We start from the raw sequence: 6,000 nt of genomic DNA on the forward strand, positions 1-6,000 counted from the left end.
CTCCTAACGCCAGGGGCAAGCCCCCACTGCTGCAAGAAGGGCCACCCTCCAATAGCAAAATGCGAAGGAGGATGACAGCCTGGATCTCTTTAACGCTTAAAGAGAGAAAGAGGAGCAGCACTGCATGACTCTAAGCTCTCATGCACGAGTGTAACTTTGAGCAGAGCGCTCCTCTGCAGAGGTAAGCTGGGTGCCTTGTTCAAATCATATGCTCTGGCACCAGGGGGGAGAAGCAACACATGGGCTGGATCAAGGAGTATTCATTTCTTGGCGATTCACAAAGATACAACTTGTAATTCCAGATCCAGACATATGCTGCCCTTATCACAGAAAAGAAAAATGCTAGGATAATAGCTCCATGCTGGAGGGGGATCAGCAAGGCAGAAGCAGGAGCAAACGAGGGGTGCCAGAAGTCAGCTCCCACCCTGGAGAAACCTGTCTGGCTTTCTGGTTGTGGCAGCAAGGGGAAAGGACCCAGAAACTGGAAGCAACTTGAAAACGAGATTGAATTGGTCTGTAGCTGTAAAATAAGATGATGGTCCCCCTTGGGGACACATGATGGCTGGGGAGGAAGTCTAAATACTGAGACTGTTTTAGTGCTGAGAGACGGTGCTCGGAGAGTCTTGGTGTCTGGCACACTTGTGTGAGGAAGAGAGAGGAAGGGCGAGAGCACTAACTGGCTATATTGGGGATGACAGACAAAAGGACCCTCCTAAGGCTGAAAGACGCCTCCATAAATTTGAATCTGTGGGGTTTTCTTTAGTCTTGTTTCATGTGGGAATAAGGCCTAGACGATCACTCTGTTAGCTCCCTCCAGATGACTCCCAAACCTTCTGACCAGGCTGCTGAAGGTGATGTTCTCACAGACATTCAGTCCCTGCAGGTCGGTTCCTTTGTGCAAGTGAGCACCTGAGAAGAAAACACAAACCTGGACCCGCAGGAGCTCAGGTACAGCATTAGCCAGCTGCCATGAAGGAAAAGGGGTTTATGAGCACCGCAGCTGCAGATCTGTGCCTTCTGCAGTGCAAAATGGAGAAATTGCTAAAGGGAGCACATTAGACAAGGGGTAGTCCAGGAGCAGGACACGCAGTTGTAGGGATCCAAGCTTCATACGTTCAGCTGCCCAGCAGTACCTATTTGTAATTCATTTGAAATTGAATCTGAAATTTCCATGAGTTTCTCCATCCAGGGACAGAAACATGTTCGTGTACTTTGAAATCCACAAGGGGATGTGTGTCCTGAGCACAGGACTCAACGCAAGCCCCCTTCTCGAGGAGTTTAGGGGACATCAGAGATGTACTGAGCTGCACTGTGATGTACTGAGATGTACTGAGCTGCAGTGCCCAGTCAGCATGGGAGAACAGGACTGAGAGGTGCACAAACCCGAAAGCAGGAGGAGCTCCCTCCTGCCAGCTTCGCCACTCTTCACGTGTGAGGGGCTGAGATAGACCGGAAATCCTCTTGAGGCACTTCCAGCTTCACTGGCTATGAATCCAATGTAGAGCTGAAACAGCATATATCCAAAATGTCTTTGTTCCTGGCCAGTAATGCAGGGAGCAGAGACCACTAAACACCAGACAAGGATCCAAGCCACATCATTCATGTTTCAACCTAGCATGCAGGGGGCTGGCTCTGCACATTAAAGGAGAGATACAAATTGCTGCCTCTGTTTCTAAATATCCTGGTTCAGGCCTTATCTTTGCCCTACAGCAAGGGATCCTGGAAGCACAGTGTAAGATCAGCTTTCTGAGGAGGAAATTATTTGGTGCATGGAGTCCCAGTGGTGAAAAACCCTTTGTGCCATGTCAGGGATGGCCCTGCTCTTGCATGCACCTGAATTTCACCCAAGGCAGATCTGTGCCCTCATCGGGAACAAGAACCATCTAGCAGCCGTGTGCTTCTATACACTGAAACATGCAAAACCAGGGGCAGTCACGTACTGGAGTGCCAGACGTTCAGGTACTGGGGCAGCCTGGAAAAGTGTCTGTTGTGGCTGCTTTTGCCTTCTCCCCAGGTTCACCTGGACCAGCTCCTCGTTGCCCAGCCCTTCATTGACCTAGTGGCCTTATACCTCCAGTACAACGCTTTTGCAGGATACCGGCAGGAGTCTCCTAGTCTAGCAACTTCCTCCCTGTGGTATGTGATGGCATTCAGGGCTGACCTCCCACAGGTGGTGGGGTGGGAGGCTTGTGAGCCAACGCATCTCTTTGGCGCAGGACCCATAACACGCAAATACCTGCTGATCAGCATGGCTTTGTTTTTCCAGTAGCAGGGACTCATTTTACAAGGCGAACTAGGATGGTTGCACTCCTCCGGTGTTGTGCCTGCCTGCTTTGCCTGCCTGCTCCAGCCTGGCAGGTTGACAGGGTCCCAAATTCGGCAATAGTCAGCCTGTAGCGACTGTGGGAGGGCGGGAATGGGAGACGCTGCCCTGTTCTCCTGTACGGGTGAGGCTGCCTGAGAGGGATCTAAATGCACTTGATGCTGGCTGGGTGTGCCCATGGGTATGTGAAAGCCAGGGTCCTGCTGACAGTCTGCCCTGCACAATTGTTGGACCCTTCATTTTTGTTTTCAATGTTAAAGAAATACTACAAAAGAATTACACCAGGGATTGCTAATTTCACCTTTGATGGATCCCATTTAACACCTCAGTGGAAGACTGTGATGCTTACCTCTTGTTCTCCAGTGGTAGCAGTATCCAGTGATATCTTTTAAAAGACAACTGGGGCAGAAGTGATGCTTATGCTGTGAAATAGGTCAAACGTGATGCGACACCTTATCCATTTAGCTGTGAACCCCACCGTTGCTACTCGCCCCCTGTATTGATTATCTGACGGTTTTAAAATGCTCCTGAAACCTTCGCCTGTTGCCTCGTATAATTGCATTAAAGAGTACACACTGGCCCTATGTCCTTTCAGCTCGGAGGATCCAATTATTGTTTCATATTTCTGTAGCCCAGGAAAAGAGAGAGGGCCATCTTAATGCACAGATAGCCTGCGATTTTCATCAGGAGCCATGGGGTTAGGGACCGTCACAGCAGAGAAAGCTCACTGGCCTTTCTTTTCTTGAATTGTCTGCAAATGATGTGTCGTCAAAATCCCCACCACCTGTGGCCATTAAAGATCCAGTGGTGCTTTTTGCAGGACTAACACCCACGTTCTGAGCACATTCGAGGTGGGGGGGTGTGTGTGCAGGTGGAAATACACTCCAGCTTCCTAAATCCTACTTCCTGACTAAATTGCAAGAAAGAGGCATTATCTCCTTCCTGCCCTGAGTTTTCCCATAACGTTATTAAACTGTAGGCAATCAAATAGTTACTGTACATTGCCCCAGAGCTGGGATCATTTCCGCTGTGAATTCAGGAGATCCAAATGTATCGTTTCAGTTTGTGAAGTGCCTGGGAACTGCGCTTACTGCCTTGAGAAGAGCTCTTCAGTCCTGCAGGCATTTTTATGAAGCTGTAAAATGTCCCTGAGTCTGCTAAAGACTGAAATATTAGCAAAAAAAAAAAAAAAAAAAAAAAAAAAGAATGCACTTTTAAGCTTCACGTTAAATCATTGGACTCCTATGAAAGATTAAAATGTCCACATAGGAGCTGAACTGTTGGGGAGCAGGCTCAGCTCTGACAACAGCAATGGTGCAGCCAGGTCATGAGTAGGTGCTTCGTGGTGTAGGGTGGAAATGTCTGGAAGAGACACTAACCACACTCAGGCTTGTTCTTCCCCTAATTGCATGACTTTTATTGAGGAATACACAAAATAAGCACTTAAAATTAGACTCTGAGAGCTCTTGCTTAAATGAAGAGACTGTCAATATTTGCAGAGCGATGCTTGGGCTCACCCAGACGGTATCTGAGTACATCACACTTGAATGGCTGAATACATGGAGCACTCTCTTCCCTTTCTCTGCTTAATGAAAAACAAAATGGGAAGAGCCTGATTTTGCTTTTCAGATTCATTGTGTTCGCGTTTTTTCCAGATGCTCCCAAACTTGCTCTTGACTTTTCAGCAACTACTTCAAATAGCAGACTCAGCACAATGGCACGTACTGGCCTAAGACTATATGAAACACAAAAAAAAGGGGAAAAAATAAAGATTTTTTTTTTCAAATGTTGTAGGTTTCTGTTTCTCTAATCTCCCTTTCTCTCTGGGTTGTTAGATGAAATACCCAGAGCAGACATCGACTGGTTCCAGAAGCAGAGCGGAAGTGCGTTGCCTGAAGGCTGAATTGAATTGTAACATGGCGTGATCTTGCCAGGATGGCTAGGTAAAGCATCCTATACAAAACCCTCATTTCTTGCACTTTTATCACTAAGAAATCATAATTTTGAAGCTGATGGGCATTACCATCCCAGGTGGCTCGAATCTCTTTGTGCATTTTTTATTTTACTTTGCCGGAATAGCAGGGCATGACAGCCTGGTCCGAGGCAATTTCATGCTTCTCAGGTAGGGCCAAACTCTGTTGGATCTGTAATGCTGCAAGCTCAAAGTATCCACAGTGAAGGCTTCTGCCCTCTAATCTTTCTGTGCTCAAAGCATTTCTTATCCATCCCTGACCTCTGATCCCTTTGGTATCTCTGGCTTTTGCAGGCAGTTAGCTGCCCTCCCTTGCAAAACCTTCCCTGTCTCTGTCTCCCAGATGACAGGGAGGCTGACTCTCACTGCAGGGGATAGAAAGTCTTGCACTCCACACCAAGTGCTTCCCTGCCCCATTGCATCCATCACCCTGCACGCGCCTTGTTGGGTACCTCCGCTGGAAACAGCAAGAGCATGGGCACAGTTCACATAACAGCACTTCCCACCACTTCCATCTAGATCTCCATTTAATAAAAGTCTTGTAAGCCTCTGAGTACTTTATAAAGCAGGCTGACTATTATTATCTTCCCCATACAGCTGGGGAAACCACAGCTCAGATGCTTGCTAAAAGTCGTATCACATGAATACCTCAGTTTCCATTTTCCTGAACCAATGTCCTGGCCATGGCACCATGATGCATTCACCAGTTCCCCCATTTCTTCACACAGCAGGTCCCCAAATGTGAGGAGATGTTCCCCACCCTGGGAGCGCTCGCTGGCCCATCCCTAAGGTCAGGGGATACAATTTCCAACCCTGATTTCCTGGAACAAACCAGCCATGAAAGCAGAAGTATCTGACAAATTTGGTCTGGCACAGACTGTTCAGTGCAAATCTTAATGCAAATAAGAGAAATGTCAGTGCTAAAAGAAAAAGAGTATTTAGGAAAAAAAAATTAAAAATCTTGTGCTGTTTTGTGGCATTTGTGCATAAAATAATGAGACCAAATATATCACCATTGGATTTGAGCCAGATAAGTTCATAACGTCTAATCCAGCTGGTGGATCATGACTCCCTTCATTATTTAAAGCAATGCTGTGGGAAAAGACACACAGCAAAGCTAACAAGATGGTGCTTGAGCTGCCATACTCCTGGCAGCCGAACAAATGCAGCGTGCGTTTTCTCACACCAGCAGGGAGAGGAAAGGAAAACGTGGAGCTAACGAGGAGCCCAGCATCCCCTCACAACGCAGACTGAGCCTCACCCGCTGCCATCTCCCCTGCAGTCTGGCTCTGTTCAGCTCAAGTGACAGTGTTTCCTTGCTCCCCCTGACCACAGTCCTGGGGTTTGTAAGGTGGTGTGACACCCAGCCAGGAGAAGGCTGTGCTGGAGCAGAGCAGCCCATCCGGCTCTCCAGCCTGTCCCTCTGATGCTGGGAGACAGGCGGCAAGCACCTACCTTGCAATGCTTCCCCTAAGCACGCTCCTCAGCAGCTCAGAGATGGAGCCAGAGGTGGTAACTTTGCACGGATCAGCCCTTCAGCAACTTATTTTCTTCTCCCAATTCACGCAGTCTCCCACACAAACTTTTTGGGTCATGGCATCAGTGTGGATATCATGTCTTGGTCGCATCCTCTTGCGCTACCCTCAGCCGTCTTCTCCTCTCCTGGTATCCGTGCCCCTCCAGCACTTCTGCCTCCTTGCTTGTG

The sequence above is a fragment of the Gymnogyps californianus genome, chromosome 3 (genome assembly GCF_018139145.2).
Source record: "Gymnogyps californianus isolate 813 chromosome 3, ASM1813914v2, whole genome shotgun sequence".
NCBI lineage: Eukaryota > Metazoa > Chordata > Aves > Accipitriformes > Cathartidae > Gymnogyps > Gymnogyps californianus.